General features: G+C 47.6%; 2 long non-coding RNA genes across 2 annotated transcripts; both read right to left on the reverse strand.

Annotated features, from left to right (window-relative positions):
* Positions 1 to 3,170: 3,170 nt before the first annotated feature.
* LOC118611335 lies at positions 3,171 to 9,466 on the reverse strand. Its single transcript, XR_004954210.1, has 3 exons — positions 8,122 to 9,466; positions 6,071 to 6,199; positions 3,171 to 4,605 (listed from the first exon to the last, which is right to left on the reverse strand). It is a non-coding gene; the product is annotated as an uncharacterized LOC118611335 (long non-coding RNA).
* A 2,550-nt stretch (positions 9,467 to 12,016) lies between these two features.
* On the reverse strand, positions 12,017 to 18,172 carry LOC107504123. Its single transcript, XR_001595380.2, has 3 exons — positions 17,711 to 18,172; positions 13,513 to 13,570; positions 12,017 to 12,241 (listed from the first exon to the last, which is right to left on the reverse strand). It is a non-coding gene; the product is annotated as an uncharacterized LOC107504123 (long non-coding RNA).
* Between the last annotated feature and the right edge of the window lie 4,568 nt (positions 18,173 to 22,740).

The raw sequence follows: 22,740 nt of genomic DNA on the forward strand, positions 1-22,740 counted from the left end.
GGTCTGTGGAGAAGGCCAGAGGCTGTGAGATCTCCTTGATTCTCAGCTGGTCAAGATGACCAGTTGGTGTAAAGATCAGCGAAGAAGGTATTTCTGTGTGTACAGAGAGCTTTGGGGGAAAAAGCATACCGCGAAGGGAAAATAAGACTAGTTTTCTATCTTTTAAAGAAAAAAAAAAAATCACTCAAGTTTCACTAGGTAATTAATTAATTCACAAGTAGGTCCAAAGTGGGAGCGATTACTAAACAATGACTAATGATAAAGAATAAACCCTAAGGTAAGTGACGATCAAGAAGATGAAACAGTTTTAGTTTAGAATCCTATTACGATTCTATTTTAATATAAATAAGCTGACACTAGAAGCAACCAATTAACCCCAAAGCCGCTGGCTGTTCATTAGCTAAGGAATAATTTTACATTTCATTATTATTCATGTTGGCTAAATTTCCATTAAAACCAATTTAGTAAACTGGCCTTCTGATGGGCTTGAAATTAAAAGGAGAAAGCGGAGGCGGGGAGGGGACAAAGCCGAGGCCATCCTTTGAGTATCTAGGGACCTGGAAGCTCAAGGCGGCAGATTGCCACTTTAATTAAAGATAATGTCTCAATTCACTTTCAAAATGAGCCTCGGGAAAGTGCCTGGGAAACTTTCCCTGGCCGCAGCGTCTGGCTCATTCACGGAGTGGGCGATTTGTTGCTGGGATTTCTGATTGAAAGGAGCAATGGCTCGCTCATTCCCAGGTCAGCTTCCCACATCCCCAGCTCTCTGCTGAGCGGTCTCCAGTGGGGAGAGAGAGGCTGGGCAAGGAGATGTCGCTGGTTCCTGCTTCGGGCCGTTGGGCAGGCTTAAGGACTTCTGCTTAACATATTAATGTAACCAAAACGCCCATGATGAGTTTAAGGAGCACTCACTTTAACCGAGCCCTGTGCTAAGTACTTCCAAGAATTAATTTAATTATCCTAACCTCTCCAATGAGGGGAGAGTCTATGATTATCCACATGTCCCACATTGAGAAAGCTGAAACACAGGAAGGGTAACTGATACCACTCGGCCACAGTGGCACAGAGCTGGGCTGCCAAGCCATTCTCCCTTGACCCTCAGCCTGCCTACTTAACCCACTAAGCTGTACTGCCCCTGGATAGAATAACAACTTTGTGTTTTCTAAGTCTATAAATCGACAGAGCACATGATGCACGGTGAGCTTTTACTGGGGGGACAAGGCTGCAAAGGTGAGCGGGGACAATTAATGAGGGCCTTTGAATGCCAGGCCAAGCAGTTGGAACTTGATACTTTGGGGGTTTTCAGAGTGAAGTGCCCAGAATCTAAAACACTACTTAATAGTTATATATTTTCAAGTTTATTAGAAATAAACTCAGCTTGCATATACAATTGGGTAAAAAAGGTAATCTTTATTTTTCAAAAAAAGGAAATTTTATTGAACGCTTTACATTTATTCTTACTATGTATCAGTCATTGTTCTGAGTGCTTTGCATTTTAACTCTTTTAATTCTTTTTAATTTTTACTTTTCAATTACAGTTGACACTCCATACGATATAATTTTCAGGTGCACAGAATAGTAGTTAGACATGTATATAATTCATGAAGTGGCACCCCCTCCCCGCACCCGCCCCGCCAGGAAGTCTAGTCCCCACCTGGCCGCATGCATAGTTATTACAATATTAGCACCTATATCCTCTATGCTGTCTGTCCTTTACATCCCTGTGAATAGTTTCTAACTACCAGTTGATACTTTTTAATCCCTTCTTATCTTGCAACCCACCTCCCATTTGGCAACCATCCGATTGTTCTCTAGATCTGTGTAACTCTTTTAGTTCTTATAACAGCTCTGGAAGATGAGTGCTGTTACTTACTTCCCTTACAGGTGGGGCCGCTGAGGCAAACAGAGGTTAACTTATCCTAGGTCTTATAGCCAGCAGACAGCGGAGCTGGGATTTGGACAGAGGTGTTTATCTCCAGACTGTGCTCTTAACAGTTATGCTAAGTGATTAAAAGTATAGGAAGATGAGATATAAAACTCATGAAGGTGACAGGCGTGGGGCACCTGCCACAGATGATGCAGCCCGAAGAGCAGTTTTCGTGAGGACTGCTGGGGGGTGCCTCTCGGAGGCTTGCTTGTGCCCATGCGAGCAAGCTTGGCTGCAAACCTGTACTTCTTAGCCAGCAGGGCAGGGTTCCCAGCCCATTTCAAGGATCAGGTGTTCACATCAGAAACCAACAAAGATCCTGGTGCCCCAAATCCCTTTGGAGGGAATGCGGCTCTTCCTTTCATGGACTCCTCCAGGACCGCACGCACTCTGGAAGCCAGGAGGCCCCCGGGATGGACCAGCCCAGCTGTGTTGGAACGCGGTCGAAGAAAGAGCAAGAGTCTGGCTTAGAATGGCTAAGATGCAGGAAGCCTTACGCACCCACGAGAGAAGGACTCCTGCCTCTCCCACGGCCTCCACGAGCTCATGAAGGCTCACTCACCCCCAGCCCGGAGCAGCCCTGGAGTCGGCCCTCCACTTCACACGCGTGGGTAGTGCATCTCCACAGGGAACCTTCTGGCTGGTGAGTTCCCTTCTGGGACCGTCCTCATCAAGGATGCCCATTCCCATCCCAACCCTCTTGCTTTCCTATAATCCCCACTGAGGCAGAGGCTGCGTCCTGTGTGCCTCCCCAGTCCCGCATAGTCACCATAAGCAACCGATGCCTGATCTGGCCCAGGCTTGCCGCCCACCGATTTTCTGCCCCTAAATGGTCCCGGGCAAGCCCTAACAATGCCGTATCCATCTCTTTATCCGAAAAGGAGACCGATAGCAGATTAACAGCAAACCAATGTCATGTGGCTGTGCCGTAAAGGTTACCTGGATAATGTGTCTCAAACATTAAACCTGGGGCTGGCACATATGAAGTACTAGATAAGTAATACCCATGATTCCTAATAATATTAGTGCACGTTTCAAGTTTGCTGGCCCAGATCCGGACTTTGGAAATGTGCACACCTGATCTGCAAGTTACCTCTCAGGCCTGTGTTGGGTTCGGCACCAGCGGCCGCTGTCACCGCCCAGAGCAGATGCCAGCTCTCTTTAATAGATCCGCTCTCCCCTCTGGCCCCGGACAGCCCTCGCTGTTCTACTCAATGGGAAGAGCGATTCTCTGCCAGAAAGCGGGAGACATCCTTAGAAAGGCGTCTCAAACGCTGCCATTTACGGTCCGGAGAGAAGGCCGTAGTTATTCTTTCAATGACACATGCACAAAGGCTCTTGTGGACACAAATAAGAAAAGTCGAACCCTTCGCCGGTGTAATTCACTTCGTTTATTGACCTGGGTCCTCTTCCCCCCCCAGCCCCCCATTTCTTTGCGTTTGTCATCGGTTCAGAGACCCCTGGCATTCAGCATGATTTGTAATGTAAATTATATAATTGTACTTTCACATATTTTAACATCAAATGAAATGATTGACTACAGAATCGGAGCTGTCTACAGGTGGGGGTCAATTACCATCTGAATAATCACAGCGCCACACAAGAATAGCATAGCCGCTGAGCGTGACATATTTTTATCTCTATGCATTTCAATGAAGTCAGGCTGGTACATAAAAGGTTATCACCTAGGAAACATATTTTCCTAAGCACAAGTTAAACATGCAAGTGAGATCAGCAAAGATATTCAATTTAGCCAGTCAACCCTAACCTATTAATATTTTAACAAAATCCAGTGAGGATAATTTTTTTCTTTGATCCCATTTCATGTGAGCAGCCGGGAAAGGGAAGAAAAATTAAAAACAAAATAGTCAAGCATACAGAATGAGGTTATGTATTAAGTGGGCTATTTAATGTTTCTGGCATTTCATAGCCCAGGGGAAAGTGTGGATGGATTTAACAATCAAGAACTGTGTTCCCTTGGCCACAAAGTTCGAGAAACATAAAATAATCTATACTTCCAAGCTGACAAATTGTACCTGACACACAGCTTCATCTCACCGGGACTCCAGAGATCAGCATTAATCATATGTTTCAGGGAGTAAAAGGAGAAGTAAATCACGCCAGGCTGAAAAGTGAGATGGAAGGTCTTCGGGCAAGGATTTTAATCAATAATGTGTGGGCTGATAACCGGAAGCTATTGTTTTAATCTTCCAATATGAAAAGAAACGAATGCAAAACACAAAGCTACCAAGAGCTGAAGTGGCTTCCAGGAAGACTCGGAAGAACCAAACACAGTCTGGCAGCTCGGCTTCCCGTTTTGATTTATGACAACACACAAATGATTTCTTTTTAATGGGCTAGTGTCAAGCCCATCCTTTAAGCTGCCTGTTTGCTGAGCCTCGGCTCTTGCCCGGGTCCTAGGTCGCGGGCTCTCTCTTGATCTCTTTCTCCTGTGCGGTAGACGTCCATCGGTTCTGGGTATCTGGCATACGTTCATGCTTTTTCTAAAGGCACCCCCATTTCCTGGAAACCCTGCCCTCTCCCACTATCGGTCCTTGTGCTTTGAGTTGTGTTGGCTTCACCAACGTGTCTCGGGCCTGGAATCACGGTGCTTAATTCAGGGACCTTTGTGAAACGCTAGAGTCCCCGAAATGCAGCCTTGGGAGTTCTCAGCAGTGCTGTTGTGAAAGAGGCTATTACTATGGGTTGAACTGTGCCCTCACTCCCCGCCCCCCCAAATTCATACGTTGAAGACTTAACTCCCAGTATCTCAGAATGTGACCTTTTTCGGTCATCCGGTCAATATAGATGTGCTTAGTTAAGATGAGACCATATGGGAGGAAGGTGGACCCCAATTCAATCTGACTGGACACAGACCGACATGTACATTGGGAGAACGCCACATAAGGACAAGAGATGGGAGTGATGCTTATACACGCCAAGAAATACTAAAGAGTTCCAGGAAACCACCAGGGCCTAGGGAAGAGGCACGGAACCAACCCTGGGGACATTTTGATCCCAGACTTCCAGTGTCAGGAATCAGGAGACAATCAATTCTTGTTGTTTCCGCCACTCGGTTTGTGGCTCTTTGTTACAGCAGCCTCAGCAAACGGATACTGACACTGAGAACTCTGCAACCTTTAAGCCTGGCGTGTATTCTCCCAAAATTCAAACGTTTTAATTCGAGCTGCCACAGAGAGTGCTGTTAGGAGGCGTGGCCTTTGGGAAGTGCCGAAGGCCTGAGGGCGGAGCCGTCATGAGTAGGATTAGTGTCCTAAGAGGCTCGGGAGAGATTGCTAGCCCCTTTGACACACCCACAAGTCCGTGACCTGGAAGAGGGCCCTCGCCCTACCACTCTGACCTTGGAATTCCTGCTTTCAGAATTGTCGGAAATAAGTCAGGTTGTTTATAACCTACCTAGTCTGTGTTATTTTGTTACGGCAGCTGGAAAGGACTAAGATCGAATGGCTGGCATCTGTGTTGCCTAGGAACCGAGCCAACAGTCGGAAAGCAGAGCGAATACCTGCAGAGATACAGACCTCAGGCAAACAGGGCCTGAGCCCCTGGATCCGCCCGTACCTGAAGTCCTACCCCGGACCTTGTGGTTATGTGAGCCATGAAATCCCACTTTTACTTAAGCTGGTTATAATCATATCCCCCTCACTTCCAACCAAAGGAACCTTAATGATTTATTCTGAATGTCCTCAGCGTGACCTTAGGATGAATTATTAGACATGAGGTCTTTATACCAAAGGACAAAATCGTGTTAATTAGACCACGAGAAGGTTGCGTTCGGTTTGAGACATCACACTTTCGAGGAGGATATGGAGGAACGTGAGCAGAGTGATTGGGCGGTGAGAGAACTGGACAGTGTGAATCGTAGACGGCGAAAGGGACGCTCATCCCAGACAAGAAAAAAGATTAATAGAAAACGTGATAAATGACCTCGAATAGCCACAGGAATGGCAATTAAAGGAGAGACTGGGATTTAGCCATGTGTCTCCAAGGGTAGGCCTAGGGAGCCACGGGAAGACAAATAAAACAGTGATTTCCGAGGCTCTCGGCTACTGGAATGAGATGTCGCCAAGCACAGTGAGTAACCGTGTCACAGGAGGAGAATCCTATCGCCTACGGCGTGCTCACCGAATGGGTCGGCGGGCCGGACGATCTCGTAGTTCTTCCAGTTTAGACCTTCAGTTCTGTAATTCTTTCACTAAAATCCCAATGAACTTGAACATGTCCCCTCCCATTTCGGGACCTCGGTCTCCCCATCTGTAAAATGAAGAAGGGGCATCCGATGATCTGTAAACATTCCTCTGGCTGGGACATGCCGTGGCCACGTGACCACAACTCAGTTCTCTCAGCCTCAACTTGCATCCAGACCCTTGGGCTGTCTGGGGCTCTTCTGAACACAGGAGGTTGCGCCGCTAATCTTGAATTAAAGGAGTGGCTGACACTGTAGATGTGAGACTGTTGGTGTCAAGGGGACGCAAGTCAGGGCCATTTCTAATCTTTTTCCCTTTGCTTTAATTAAATTACCCACTCCGCAGCTGAGGGTTAAGGGATGATCTTAAACTTCTGATCAATCTGGCTATAGATTTTTTTTTATCGGTGGCCTATATTAGGCACACTCTATATTTAAAATCCACTGGCCAGTTAAGGCGCAAACTGGATGAAACTTAACAGAGCAGCGTAAGCCCTCTCTGATCTCTCTTTGGAAGATCCCGAGACTTTCGGCTTAGGAGCCGAAGGTGGGCGCATTCGGCTTATCTCATAGCTCCAGGCTACCATTCATAGCCCCTTGTCAGATGGCCAGACACCCAACTGCCACCTCGGCCCAGCCTTTGGGTTTGATATTGCAAAAAAAAAAAAAAAAAAATCTGGACACTGTAAGAGGAAACATTCTAATTTTGCCCATTGTAGGGGAAAAAAATCTGTCTACAACTGGGAAAGAAGTCAAGAGCTGATTACAGGAGTGTTTCCATCCACTATGCTGGGGAAGAAGTTCTGCGGTTATGTTCCGTGAGCAAACTCCAGGCCATTCTGAATAGACCCCACGCTGGTCTCTACCATTTTAAGCCTAACTAAGCTCTTCCTTAATATGAAATTATTTTTCAAAACAACAATCTTTTCAAAAAACGATATTTGAAACTCATCCACAGGAGGAACGGGAAAGCAAGCCGTAAATAACACCCCCAACGTGGCCATTATTTTGAGAGTTTCTCCTACTGCAGTAAGTGAACCACTGGCTGGGACAAGTTCTCGGAGACTGAGGAAGTGACAGTGTTTTCTCTCAGAAAAGATGACCTTTTCATGAAGACGAACCTCTCGATCTCAAATTCTGAGGGTCTTTCAACTAGCCTCGCACCAGAGGACTCAGCAGAGCTAAGAAAAAAAAATGAAAAGAAAAGAAAAGAAAGGAAAGGAAAGGAAAGGAAAGGAAAGGAAAGGAAAGGAAAGGAAAGGAAAGGAAAAGAAAAGAAAAGAAAAGAAAAGAAAAGAAAAGAAAAGAAAAGAAAAGAAAAGAAAAGAAAAGAAAAGAAAAGAAAAGAAAAGAAACAAGAACACACTGGAAAACAAACTCGTAAGGTCCCACCGTTTCAATAGAGCCCCTGGTGCCTGCGCTGAGGGTCTCTCGAGCATGCGCACCCCTGTGCAGGAAGCAGGGCTGGAATTATTACATCAGCTTCCAGGTGGGAAACCTGAGGTTCGGAGGAGGTAAGTGTCTTGCTCAAGGCCACAGAGCTGGTAAGGCAGGGTCAGGGCTGGAGCCCAGGTTTCCCGATTCGATTTCCACTAGCATGGCCAGCCTCTATGGATCAGTGGTCCTTACAGTGTGGCCCCTGGACCAACAGCATCAGCATCCCCTGGGAACTTCCCAGAAATACAAGTTTCTTGGGCCCTAACCTAACCCGTGTTTTCATGCCCTCCAGGTGAGTGCGATGGCCTCTCAACCTTCAGAACTTCTACCTTAGAAGATGACGGAGATTTGTGAGTTTCCTCGAAGGACTGCTCTAAAATACGGACGCCAAACACTCAAACTCATCACCTCTGAATTCCATTTTGTGAAGGCCCAAACCATGAAAAGCTTGTTATGATTCAAAGCTGCCTTAGCTGGCTCCGAGAACACAGGAATAAAGACTCACTCACACGCACATACAGGCCTGGCCACAAATTCTCCACCAGTCACTCACCATCGGTACAGAATTGAGCCCAGCTCGGCGTGAGGCTGATCATGTTCTGGGGCCAGGTGACCAGTTTCTCTAATCCTGTGATCTTTGGAAAACAAAGAGCCAAAGTCTCCTGGATGTCTGGAGTAAGCAGGAGGCCCGAGGGGTTCCGGTTTCATCCGAATCGCGCCAGACGAACGATGAATGTGTCTGTATGTTCCTTCTACTCCCCATACTTGCTGCCTTTTAGACTCGGGCATTCTACCGAAGACATATTAATATACAAAGAAAACAAACATCGCCAGAAAGATGGAAAGTACAAAGAATGAGTGATTATTAAAGCCCGCAGAGCAGGCATGGGTGAGTTCCCCCACGCTCAGATGCTCTCCAGACAGGCCCCAAAAGCAGGCTGCCAGGGAGAGGATTCAACTAACCGAGCTCATCAGGCCTTCCAGTAACGCCATGGTTCGGCACAGAAAATCTTTTTACAAGGACTGAAGCCACACGTGACAGACAAAAGGAAGGGAATTGCTGTGCCTTCAAAAGACAGGACAGTGTAGGACAAAGTTGAAAATTACATGCAGTGGATTTAAACCAAGGATCTTTTCAAACTGTGATTCTTAGGCCGCACTTGGCCTGCAGAAGAGTTTAATCCACACTTGGCCTAGTGCAACAGTCTTATCTTAAAGGGGAATTTGTTGCCACTCAACCAAAATCAGGAAATTTCATGCAAAAATTCTGGGTCACCCCCATCTTGACAAATAGCAGAAAATCTGGCTGCACTGGGTCCACCTCTCTGTGTGAATCTCCCAGCCCCAATTCTAGCCAGCTGCCTTGCTTTGTGTGACTCACTGGCCTCAGCAAACTTGTGCGTTTGCAAGCCTTAATTTAAGCAAAGCCTGAGTCCATACTGTTTAGTGTCTAAGACCTAGACTGGTTTTAGTCTTCGGCTGGAGCTGAATGGTCCCCTGGACAGTTCCTTTCCGGTGAGCAATTGGCATTGAGACATTGATACAAAATTGGGATCTTTAGAAGCCAAGTTATGTAGAAATCTAAACTCAATGGCCCAATAGGTTTTCACATTTTCTGCCGATAAAATCAAATGAAAAATGTAATAATCTACACGATGACGGTTATTAAGAAAAGCTAACCACATCACTTAGAAATGTTCCCATTCATTTACGTGTTTCTTATCTGCCCCCCTTTACGACTACATGCCCCACGAAGGCCGGGACTCAGTTTTGGTCACTGCTGTGTGTCCAGGGCCTCTAACAACGCCTAACATACCGTCCAGCGGTCCCCAACCTTTCTGTCTCCAGGAACCAGTGCTCCTATGAGAAGCTTATGCCTGATGATCTGAGGCGGAGCTGAGGCGGTGATGCTGGCGCTGGGGAGCGGCTGCAAATACAGATGAAGCTTCGCTCGCTCACCCACCACTCAGCTCCTGCTGTGCGGCCTGGTTCCTAACAAGCCACAGACCGGTACCAGTCCACAGCCCTGGGTTTAGAGACCTCTGCAATAGGCACTTGACAAACACTTGTTGGGCAAATGAACAGTAGTTTTTTCGAGACTTACTTAAGCCAGGTATTGTTCTGAGCGTCTAATGAGTATTGACACTTCAGAGATTCTCTCTAACAGATGAAAAACTGAGACGAAGGGCAGTTAAGCAACATGCCCAATGTTGCCCGGCTGGTCAGATGCAGGAGGATGAAGAGGCAGGCCACCCACGTGACTGACCGCTGGTCTATTCTCCCTCGTCCCCAAAGCTCATACTGTGGCTCCATCTCTCGGGCTGGAGCCAATAAACCGAGGCTTCCTGAATCTCTTTCCGTTGCAAAGGAGGTGATCACTGAAAGCTTGCTGAATTTGAGTTATTAAAATTATTATTTCTCTGAGAGTAGGAACAGAAGGGCTGTTAAAGGGACCCTAAAACCTAATGAAAACGGGAGAAGTTAGACAGTTAAAGACCCTCTCAGGGTTCTATTTCTCTTTGCTTCCTCTTTAAGTCTGTCACTCAGCCTTTATAGGTCCCTGTTCCTCCATGTAGAAAAACTGGGAAAATACTTTCTCCTACGTCCTGTTCACAAGAACATCTGAAGGAGAAATGTAACGGAGGAAAATTCAAAACATGTAAATATCTATAACAACACGACTGATTTTACAAGTTTAAAACACCGTTTTCAATTCATTATCTCGTTGTCATCCTCCCCCTCCTGCAAAGAACTCAGTTAACAAAACACGGATTGTCAGCTCCGTCAGAAAACCAGGAAAGTGAGGCCGGAAGTGTTGCCAGCAGTAGAACTGGGGCGAGAACCAACCCATTTCTTCTAGGCCAAGTGTAATAGTTGGACAAAAATGATGGGGGGAAATGGGCTGTCGTAACGGATATGTTCTGCGAAGGATGGGGGTGTGAGGGGTGGTTCCAGGACCAGGCAGGACACCCCACAATGAGGAGGAGAGACGGGCTGCCCAGAGCTTGCAGCAAGCCATGAGCAGAGGCTCGAGGAGAGAGGAGGGCCCAGGGTCCAGGTGAAGGTGCATTTGCAAGGTGGCTCAAGGAACGTTCCAGAAATGGTAAGTGGGAAGGCTGTTTCTGCTGGAGTAAAGATACTGGCAGATATAAGAAAGGACTGGCTCTGGGTTTGGCAGCTCGACCCAGGCCAGCTCTGGAGGAAGAGCTGCTCTGCTAACCAACACTCCCATCGTGACCAGCACACCCCGTCACCTTGGTGGGCTAACTCGGCAGCCAAAGCCAACGGATAAATGGACCGTGGAAGCTGAATTACCAGCCCAGCCCTTGGTGGTTTTTAAATTATAGATTTCGCAACAAAGCTAAATATAGGGCAATTAAGAAACAGCTCCATGTTCTACCCCGAAGAACAAAGAGCTGAACTGGAGCTAATGCGGCACATGCCTGTGAGATGGGAGACGAGCCGCCGAGAGCGGAATCCAGACTCTCCCCCTCAGGTCCCCCGGCGCGGCCCGCACGCTCCTGCCTCAGGGCCCTTGCACACACCGCTCCCACCGCCTGATTCACCCTCTCCGTCTCGTTTTCCTCTTAGCTAGCTCTTTGCCTTCCTTTAGAAAACGGCCCTCCCGAGATCGTACCCCTCTCCCAATTCCTATCGCAGACCCGTTTTATCCTTTCTCGTGGCATGCGCGACGAGTGGCCATTTTTAATATAGTTTTCGGCCTAATCCCCCAACGAGAGCCCAAAGTCTCCGTCTGTTCATCTGCACCGCTGCAGTAACAGTTCCACGCCGCCTGTTAGCCCGAGGACAAGTGAGACGCCGAAGGCCCACCGCGTTCGGGGGACTCTTCTCGGACGGCAATAGGATCTCTAGTCTGCGGCATGAGATTTAAGTCTTCACTTTGCAGTACAGCGATTCCCTAAGTACACGCATGTACCACAGAGAGCACCCTAGATGATTATATTTTTTTTACTGTATCTACCCCCTACTGCCACCCTGGTCAAAGCGCCATCATGTCTGCAATTGCTGCATTATTTCTGGCTCCTCGCTGGAAACCCCGCCCACTTACCCTCGTCTTTGATTGTCTATTCTACATTCAGGAGCCACTTCAGACTCGTTTTTAAAGGAGTCGGGTCATGCCATCCCTCTGCTCAGAACCCTCCCACGGCGTCCGCCTCCCTCGGAGAAGCGTCCCGAGTCCTTACGACAATCCACGTGACCTGGCGCAGTCGCCCCCACCCTCACCCCTCTCCTTCCCTCCCAGACCTCTTCTGCTGCCCGCCCCCAGGCCCACTCATCTCTAGGCGCATCGGTGCCCTCAAACATCCCGGACGCACCCGGCCTCGGCACCGCCGCCTCTTCCGTTCCCCGTGCCTAGAACCTCTTTCCTCTCGGTTATTTTGCGTGACTTGCAGCCTCAGCTCCTACAAGTCGTTACTCAACTGTCAACTTCTCGCGTGGCCTTCCCTGATCACTTTCTTTAACATCGCTACCCGCCTACTCCCATGACCTGTCTCTCTCCTCTGCTTCGTTTTCCTCCAGAGCACTTACCACCTCTCGACGCTCCACCTGGCTGCCTTATTTCTCTCCTGCGTTGTCTGTCTCGCCGACTCGAAGGTAAGCTCCAGGAAAACGAGGATTTTCTCCCTTGTTCACAGCTGCATTTCTCATGCCTGAAAGAATACATCATAGGCGCTTGATAATTACTGTCAAATGAGAGAACGAATCTGGATTCTTGAGAGCGAGCGATAGAAACTGACTCTGGAGAGTGTAAACGGGGGCTGTTAAGTTCCCTGGGAGGTTGTTGGGGCTCAGAGCCTCAACCGGAGCCGGGAATTGTGGGCTCAGCACCAGCAGGAACCCAGCAATCTCAGGAGAGCTGGGCTGCGAAATCATAGCCGAGCTCCCTGCAGAGCTGGTGGAGGAGCTCGCTGCCATGGCTACTGGTGACGAGTGACCTACCACCCCGAGTTGTAAAGTCACCTACTCAAGTTTCAGAGTCCAGGGAGCTGGGCCTGACTGCCTAGGTCTGTTTGCGTTAGCCGCTATCACGGCCTGGGTGCGGGGTAGGCGGACGTGGCCCCTTCCGCACAAGGGAACATTCCCTAAAAGAGCCGTTGTGATGCTTTTAGGAAGGAGGAAGTTGGGTGCTAGACAGAAAAAATAGATAACAACGATAAATATTTACTTTCTCTACATTATTATTTATAACAAGTACAGTCGTCAAGAGTGTAGTCTCTGCTCTAAAATTTGAGAGAGAAAAAAGGTGAAAACTCTAAAACGGGTAAATCTATCTTGTTTGTTCACAGCAAAAGGTACACAAATGGTCTCTAAACACATGAGAAGATGTTCTGTCGGACTCATAGTATTAGAAATGCTCACTAGAACGAGACCTAGATGCTGTTTCTCGCCTATCACATCGGCGAAAATTCAAAACCTCATCAACACACTTTGTTGGAGATGCTGCAGGGAAACAGACACTCTCGGGGATTGCTGGAGGGAATGAAGGCAAGAAGGCGTGACCCATAGGAAGGGAATTTGGCAAAAGTTAACAAAGCTACTTATGCCTCTACCCTTTGCCACAGCCATCCCACTTACATGAATTTACTCCCAAAACACACCCTTAAAAACATAAATGAGTGGGTGTCACTGGGACACTTCTTATTTTCGTAAAATATTGAAAATATGGGAAACCTAAATGCCCCTCCACTGAAGAATGGTCGAATAAATTATTGTATATCCATACGATGGAGTACTATGCAATCACAAAAAAAAAAAAAAAAGAATGAAAGAGACCTCTTTTAACCAATATGGAGCAACTTCTAGCAAATACTGTTAAGTCACATAACAAAGGCCAAACAAATGTGTGTATAACCTTGAGGACATTATTGCTAGGTGAAATAGGCCAGTCAGAAAAGGAGAAATACCGTAAGACTCCACTTACTTGAACAATCGAAAGCAGTCAAATTCATGGCGACAGTAAGTGTGGCGGTCGCCCAGGGCTGTGGGGAGAGGAAAGTGGAGAATTGTTTTAGTTTGGCAAGATGAGAACGTTCTAGAGCTTTGTTGCACAACAATGAGAATATGCTTAATAGTGCCGAACTGTACACTTAAAACGGTTAAGATGATTTTTTAAGTTACGCGTTTTTTACAATTAAAAAAAAATTTTTAATGTATATGACATGCTATATTATGTGTGTGTGCTATATGAGGAAATAAGAACGCCTACAGTATTTGCTTATTTTTATAAAAAGAAACTCAGGAGAGATAAACCAGAAATGAATGAAAAATGGTTTCTTAGAGGGATGGGCCGGAAAAAGGGGAAATGGAGGGGGAATAAGAGGAAGACTTTGCTGAACAGATCCTCTTAAATATGGCCTCTGACATTTAGAGCCAGCGAATATTTTAAAAGAACAAAATTCAATTTAAAAAGATCTAGGAAGTGAACCTTAACATTGAACTCGAAGACGGTTCGAATGAATGGACTTAACTGTATATCACAAGGAAAATATAGGCCCATGCCCACACAAAAACACAACATTCTGACTGTCCACGTGTAGCAGAATATAGTCTAAGAACAAAAAAAAGTATAAAGAAAGCTTGAACTTCACTTAGAAGATTTTTTTTAGTAGAGACATTGGTGTAGAAATTCTGAAACTATTTGGGGTATATTGTAGGATAGGGAAAATGAGTAAGTATGTCAATATTGTGGGGATCCAGTGTCCTCCTCATGAGAGAGGGGAGATATAGATATAGATATAGATATAGATATAGATATAGATATAGATATAGATGTAGATGTAGATGTAGATATAGATGTAGATATAGATATAGATGATATAGATATAGATATAGATACGCACATACACACACACATATACATATATATGAACGAGAGTGAAAAACTGTGATTTTTGGAATCAAATGGAAGGCATCCTATAAACTCTGGAAATATAACCTTCGGCAGAAATGACACGAGGTGAAAATCAGTCAGAACTCTTCTCCCTAAGTATGGCTGGAGCAGAAGCATTCCATGCGTTCCTGATACTGGGACCTCCAGAATAGTCCTTGGTCCTTTCAGTGTGGTTTTTCCTGTATTCCTGGAGCTTCCTCCTGCCTTTTTGTGATAGTCACTTACATGTGCCAACTTGGCTAGGCTCTCTATAGTCCCCAGTCCAGTCGTCTAATCAAACACTAATCCGGATGTTTCTGTGAAGGGATTCTATAAACGTGATTAACATCCCTAATCAGTTGACTTTAAGGGAGAGAGCTTATCCTAGAGTGCCTGGGTGGGCCTGACTCAATCAGGTGAGGGTCTTGAGAGCAAAATCAAGGCTTTGCAGGAGAGAAGGAGTTCCGCCCATGGCTGAGAGTCCCAGCCTGCCCCTCCTGTCTGCCTATCCTACAGCCTAGGTTGTCCGGCCAGCCCCACCAACACGAAAGCCAAGTCCTTGCAATAAACCTCTTAATATATATCTTCTGCTGGTTTTGTTTCTTTATTTCAACCCTGCCTGATACACCTTTAAATAGACTTCTTTTTTTCCTCCCTTGACTTAGCTCATTTCTGTTACTTATCACCAAGTAATAACCCAACTTCAACTGCAGTGTTGAGGCTCTCCCTGTCTCTTCCTGCAGAGACTTCTCAGTAGGAGGAAGGTCAGTCATAACCTCTGTCCCCACCAGACATGGGCTCCTCATTTGCCAAGGCGTCCTCCTCCCAAATTCGGGGGCCCCACTAGGACTCGATGAATAAATAACTGGTTCTATTAGCGACAGGCTGTAAGGTTGGCTAGTCCTGGGTTTCTGCCTCTGAGCCTTGCTGATCAGCCTCGGGATTTGTCGGAGGCCCTGAAATATTCATGAACAACTGCTTCGATGATTTTCACAGCTGCACGAGTAGAGAGGGGGCCCACAAGGGAAGCGGGAAGGCAGGCGACCTGGGGTTTTCATGTCATCCTCTCACCTGTTCTCAATCCCATTAGACGAGAAAAGAATTTGGGAACTGCCGACGGACTCTGATAGCCAGACAGTGCCAGGCCTCAGGCAGGAAGCCCAAAGCGCCAGGGGCATCGATACCCTTCGAGGGCTTGTTAAAATACAGGTTGCTGGGCCCTACCGTAGGTAATCCAATTCAGTTGGTCTGGGGTGGAGCTGGGGGGTTGGCATTTTGACGAAGGATGCTGAGTTTGCAGGTCTGGGGACCTTGCCGCTCTCCAGCATTAAAGCAACAGCTCAAAACAGCAAAGTGTAGAGAGTTGATGCTTCATCTGTCTGCAGAAGACCCGCCCGAGCCACGCACCCCTCCGCGTCTGTGAGCGCTGGGTGAGCGCCGAGCCGCTGCTGCTGCCTGGCTGTTCGGGATGAGGTCGGAGGCCCCTGTGTCATCATTCTGAGGGCCTCGTTGAGGAAGACCCGATTCCAGTCGCTCGTATGAGACCTGGTTCTGGAGTCTACCACTTTCTACCTGCGCGTCTTGGCAAATGACTTAACCTCTCTGTCCTCAGCTTCCTCATCTATGAAATGGAGCGCAGGGCAGGGGGAGAAGGGCAGAGAGCGAACGGGTTACAGCGGCGGCAAACAGAGCAGCAAGAACACAGCGCTCCATAAATGCGTGCTGTCGCTACGGGCGTATCGTTGTCAATGAAAATACATCCTAGCTTCCTGGGACAATTCCAGTCCATGCCTGTTGCATATTTTCACCCCCAAAAGGATGTCAGTTTTGCAAACAAATTCCATGGTCACCCTACTTACCACCCATTATCAATGTAAGAGAGAATCTGATCTGCAACGGGAAGAGAGTTCCAAAGAAATAATTCGGTCCTTCGAATGCAATGTGTCTAAAACTAATATTCTGTTCATCGATGCCAGCGGTAGTTACACGGGTGTATTCAACTGGTGAACACAAACGTGTATAACACCTGTATCAAAAGGTGCACGCTCACGACTCACAGAAAATACATTTCTGTATTTATAGTATACATCGATAACTAAGTTTATTGTTTCTGAGTATCCAAGGCACACCACTTTTGGAAGCTATCGGCTCAGCTGAGTTGAGAGAAGAGCTATTTCACGAGAACACTCTGAAATGTTCTGCAAAATCCCTCACCCAGGAAGCAGGGCAGCAGGTGCATCAGGCCCATAGGTACCAGAAACCCCCCAGGGAGGCTGTAAGGAGCCCAGACAGAGTCTCTGTCTCCAAAGAATCTCCTACACAGATCCTACCAACTTGCTTTGTCTGTTTAGCAAACTCACCCCACATCTCGCTTCCTTTTTGTGCCTGACATCTACCAGGATCTTTGAAATTTATTTTCTCCTTTTAGCCTGCTGTATTTTTAATGTCTGAGTGAAAGAACAAAGGAAGGCGAACACCAGACAAGATCGTTTCATTTCTCCGACGAGCTGTTGTGTAGCCCAACTCAAGCTCAGCCAACATAAATGTTTTAAAATTCCGCCCTTGCACGGAAGAGGCACTGGTGTAGTCATCAACTCCAAAGCCAGGCCCCTGTTTCTGTCTTTCATTTGGTGACATGAAAGACCCCTGCATCAATCATTAACAACCTATTAACACAAGCAGCCCAGAGAAGTTTGCCTGGTCCGGTCAACCGCAGTGGAAGAAATTCCTGTCGTCCAGCTGGCTGGCCATCCATGTGATCAGCCCAGGCAGGCTGTTTTCAGCTTTGAAAGGGCTTGCTGATTCCCCTTTCATCTCTCTCCGAGTAACAGATACCTGGTAGGCCTGCTTTCCTCCTCCCCCACTGCAAAATTATCCACCTGCCTCCTCAGCTTCTGGCGTTAAGAGATGCTTGCACAAACACCGACAATATTGATTGCGTGCAACTGGCATGCAGAGCTGGACAATGTCCACGCGGCATGCGGCCCAGGGCCCAGGTCTGTTTCATCCACGCGCGTCAGAGCAAGGAGGGCCTTGGGAGGTCTTGAGAAGGCAGCTGTCTGCCTGGGGTTTCTGATTCTTATATTTAATTGGCTTTGATTGGAAGCAAAACCAATCAACATGAAGAAGTTTTGCTAGTTAGCCAGAACTTGGTTTCTTTAAAAAGCCCATGTTGCTTGGACAAGACACATCCAGGAACACTGCGGACCTGGAGAACTGGATTCTCGTCTCGATTTTGACACTGACTCACCAGATCACCTTGAGGAAGTCACTGGCCTGCACCGAACTGATTTCTTTGCTGGTTGGCATCCTCTGACCATAGTCCCCGTGACAGCTCTGACGCTGACCCTGGCTGGGTGTCTTACTCCTTCGGTGCTTCTATGTCCTCATCTTGCAAAAGGGGACAGTAGGCTGTTCAAGGATGGGGAGACAATTTAAAGGACGTCGGAGGAGCCAGAAATGAAAACAGCAACACGCGTCATTAGGTACCCCACGCAGGTACGGGGCGAGTCCCTCCCAGTGTTTCGGGCCTGGGTTTGGACCCGAACTTGGGTCTTTCTCCCTATGCATTTGTGAGTTTTTTAAGAGACTCGATCACTTTATATCCACCTGGTACTTAACCCAGGAGCCGGCTCTCAGTAACTACTCACCATATTTGTGCACTAAATGCCCAGAGGAATGTGTGACTAGATAATAGCCATGAGCGGCCGATAAATTAGCACATTTAAATCAAGCCATGAGAAAGAAGAAATGAGTGTGGGGGAGGAGAAAAGCCGTTTCCAGCACCTGCTGATTCTTCCGCCTCATTTTATCTCAGCAGTCCAGAATTCATTCTTTTTTCCTCCACTGCTAACATCGCGATCCTAAGAATAGTATTTGAACCTCTAAACCTGCAAATGAGGTAGGATTAACTGTAACCAGCACTGCAGTTGGGAAATGAGACCTCCCACTTCCACACCCAAGCTCCCCTTAGCACTCCCCCATTCCCACGTGCACCCCCTTCCTACTCAATTGGCACACACACGATAACTGCTCCTTCTGAAGGTCAGGATTTTCTGTCTTCGTTCATTTATTCCTTCGGCAAATAATTATCGAGAGACCACCATATGCCAGGTACTATACTGGATCCGGGAGCTAGAAAAATGGCTAAGACATGAGTATCAGTCAGGAGGGGCTGGACCCTGCTGCAAAAAGCGAGCGAGCTCACCATCTCGGAAAAAGAAAGCCAAGCTAATGTCTCATTCATGCTGCACGTCTCTCGCTGGTCGGCAAGGGGCTCCGCTCTTTGGAGTCACTCAGAGACCCGGGCCGGGCAGGTGCACCTGCATTTCTAGGGCGGTAGGGAATCATACATTTGCTCTTTACGCTTCCTCTCGGAAGTGACGCATGTCACCTCTGCCCTCACATGTCATTGCCCCCACCTAACTTTAAAGGGGCCCTGGAAATGCACAGCTACCGTGTGCCGGAAAGAGGAAAGAACTGGAATGTTTGTGATCAGCACTAGAGGCCACCCCAACATAGTTCTGCCCTCGGGGAGGTCAGAGCCTGTGAGAGATTCAGGTATGAAACCTACGAAATACTGGAGCCCGATCAACGCTGGGTCTGGGAGGAGGGAGAAGAGAGGCCTGGTTTCTGTCTCTGTAGCTACAGAGGAAGAAAAAAAGCGTTATCTTTCCCTGTTTAACAGAGGTCTCTAAAGTCAAATAAGATCGAATCTATAATAGTCGGTAAAGTGAAAGGACATATCCTCATGGTGATGCAAGCAGAATTTTTAAACACTTTCTCCGTCTTTCAATTTTGTTTTCCAATGTATTTTCCCTTTTAATCCAAAGTAAGTGAAGCTAAGTTGTCTTTTTTAAGTTCAAAGCAATTAGAAATTTTGAAGCCCTAACCCAGGCTATCCATTGTTCCCTTAACAAAGATTTTATTGAGCACCTACTAAGTGCTAGGCGCTGTGCTGAGACAACGCGGCGAGCTCAACAAACTGCTCCTTGCTGCTTGAAGACGAAGAGAAGCCACGGACATCAATCAAAAAACAGGCACATAGCTCTATGAGTACACACTGTAACCGGTGCTATGCAAGTAAAGAATGGATTCCTGTGAGTTGAGTCAAGGGAATAGATCTCAATCTCTATCTACCATTTTACAAGCTCCTGAAAAGCTTGTTTTATTTATCATTCATCCATCCAACCAACAGACATTTTAATTGAACCTCCTGTGTGAAAGGCCCAGGTCAGGACGGGGTGGGAGAGGGAGGCTCTGAGAGAGAAGGAGGTACTGAAATTCGGGGCGACACGGGTCCTGCTCTCTGTAAGTTCACCTTCGCATTGGGAGGCAGAGAGATAAACAGTAATCCAGTAGGGCTGGACCTGCAACCAAGGCATTTCAGTCAACTAGCCTGCGCATTGCCTACAGAAGGAGCTGAATACAGGGACTTGGTTCGCGACGATGGGGGAAATACAAAGCCAGACACGAGACAGGGAGGAAGTCGGGAGATTGACAAATAGCGGGATGAAACTGCCGCCCCCAAGCCGGGGAGACAAAGGGAGGAGGCAGGGACTGAGGCGACCCTGAGAACGATGGAATTACCCGGCGGGAACCGGAGCGACGGAGGAGACAGGAGACGCGGCTGCTGCAGGAGGCGCCCCGGAAGGGGAAGCGGAAGGGGGGAGACGCCCTGGCTTCGCCCTGACCCCCGCCCTCCAGGCCCCAGCAGGGCTCCTCATTGGTTGAATCCAGCGGACTCAGGACCTGGGACTCACAGCTGACCGGGCTCAGGCCGCATCTCTCTCTCTCTCTCTCTCCCCGGCTTTTGGAGCAGGGAAGGATGTGGAGAAATGTGTCTTCGGCACCACAGGTACGAATAAAATTCCAGAAGGCCGTGAAGGCTGAGGCCTGCAGAGAGAGGAAGAGGTAGATTCCAGGCTAACACACAGCATGGGTAAAATCGTAGGTGTGGGAAAGCACATTTTTGGGGGCCCCGTAGCGAGGGCACCCAGTTTGACCAAGGGGAAGCTACGGTCAGCACCCCCTCCCCCCCACACACACAGACGGTCACGTGTGCACATGTGCACACCACAGCACTGGGACCCAGTCTCCCTAGAGCATCCTCGCCAATTGCCATTCTTCCCCCACCTAAGTCCGAAGCCTCTTTGGTGCTCGCTGCCCATCCCTGCTCTTCCCTGCACTGTCTGTACTGGTTACTGGTCAGGATGCTGGAGCAGACGGGGCCCGTCACACCCGCTAGTCCTGCCCAGAGGCAGAGCAGGGTCCCGAGGGGCTCTGCGCTGCCATGAATCGACGCTTTGGTTGCTGGGTCCAGGAGGGGCTCAGGAAGTCCAAGGGAGAGACAAGAAAGCCAGGGCAGCACGGGCATTAGGGGAGCATCGTGTGTTGGATCGTGTCTCCCCCCACCCCCACACCCCAAAATTCAAGTCCACTCACAGACTCAGAAAGGTGACCCGGAACCAGGGTCTTCGCAGATGTCATTAGTTAAGGATCTCAAGAGGAAATCATCCTGGGTTTGGGGCGTATCCTAAATCCAGTGACTGGCGTCCTTATAAGAAAAGGAGAGGACACAGAGACACAGAGAAGAAGCCCATGTGAAGACGAGGCAGAGATGGGAGGGACATGGCCGCCAGCCAAGGAGCACCTGGGGCCGCCAGAAGTTCAAAGAGACAAGGAAATACACTCCCCTACTGCCTTCAGAGGGCGCGCGCCCCGGATGACACCTCGATCTGAGACTCCTAGCCTCCAGAAGTGCGAGAGAACACATTTCTGCTGCGTCAACCCGCGCAGTCTGTGGTTGGGTTGTCATAGCACCTCTAGGAGGGTAACAGAGGGAGGCTTTTTACCCATCAGGACCCCAACACATAACAAACAACTCGTACAGCAGAATCACAGCACATCAGCCCTGATCGGGAGCCACCTCCTTGTATCCCAGATGGAAAACTGGAAGCCAGGGTTAACAGTGAGTATTTGGGGAAAGAGCTGAGGATGCAATGGGGGGACATCCCTTCTCTGTCCCCTGCTCCTTTCCCGGTCCTCCTCCCCATGCCGGCCCCTCTGGTCTGTTTCTCTGTGACTCCTCAGCCACCTCAGGCCACCCTGTCTTATTTGGCTGCTGGAACCTTTGCCAAAACCCATATTTAGTTGTTGAAATTTCCTTGCCCGGGCGCCTCTGAAGTTAATGATGGAATCTTTGAAAATGACATTAGAAGCAAAACGTAAGCAGCAGAAGACATGAAACCAACTCCAGTCCATCTGTTCGAGCGTGATCCACCTCAGAGCTCCCATTTCCCATGTAAAACAGAAGATGTGATTTATAATTCATATCTCACCGGTACAACCCTGATTGAAGCAAACCACTTTGATGAAATGTTGGTTTCATGCTAGTGGAACACCGTTCCAAATCAGAGAATATTTAGAACTCTAACTCCTCTGCTGCCACTTTGAAGTAGAAAGATTTGTATTTTATGTGTTTTTTTTTCCTAAAGAAAAAGAAAAATACGTACATGCCAATATGCATGTGGTGGAAATATAAAAACATTTATGTGCGAATCGACACCAAACTGTAATTACTGCTTTCAGCACTGAAAATATTTACGGATGTGTATCTCAGGCTGAAGACCTGGTTCCAACAATTCTCAGAAAACGGCAAAATTCATACTTTGTTTTCTTTGGACTAACTTAATTCATTCGACATCTACAGCACAGGAAGAACCAAATCGAAGCGTGTCAACTTTGCATCACTTCCGCTGACGATGGAAAGTTGTCTGAGTAGATGTAAGTATATATATGTATGTAACGTTAGTTGGTTGAGAAAGTGAGAGACAGAGTAAGAGAGAGAGAGAGAAATAGAAAGAGAAAAACAATCGGAAGACAATTCCAATGCCTATAACGATACAATTAAAATATCAGACAATCGGGATAAATTCTCTTAATTATCTCCCCCCAGTGACAAAACCAGCCAGTGTTTGGGCATCATAATCAATAACCATGCATTCGCAGGTGTTTACTGAGCCCCTTTGCGCCAGGCCCTGTTGCAGAGGCTGCAGAGGCTGAGGATTTTATGATAAGCAGGACGCATGGCTCCCTACCATCATAGAACATGCATTCCAGAGAAGAGTCAGAAAAACAGTTACGTATGTAGCATGGCTCTATAACTCTTCAAATCTACACATATGTATAGATTTACAAAGGCATGCTATCTATGAACAGTTTAAAATGCAGACGACAATTTTAAAATAGAGAGGGAAAAGGGTATGCTATTTTCGACTG

This window comes from Rousettus aegyptiacus, unplaced genomic scaffold, assembly GCF_014176215.1.
Source record: "Rousettus aegyptiacus isolate mRouAeg1 unplaced genomic scaffold, mRouAeg1.p scaffold_m13_p_14, whole genome shotgun sequence".
Taxonomy (NCBI): Eukaryota; Metazoa; Chordata; class Mammalia; order Chiroptera; family Pteropodidae; genus Rousettus; species Rousettus aegyptiacus.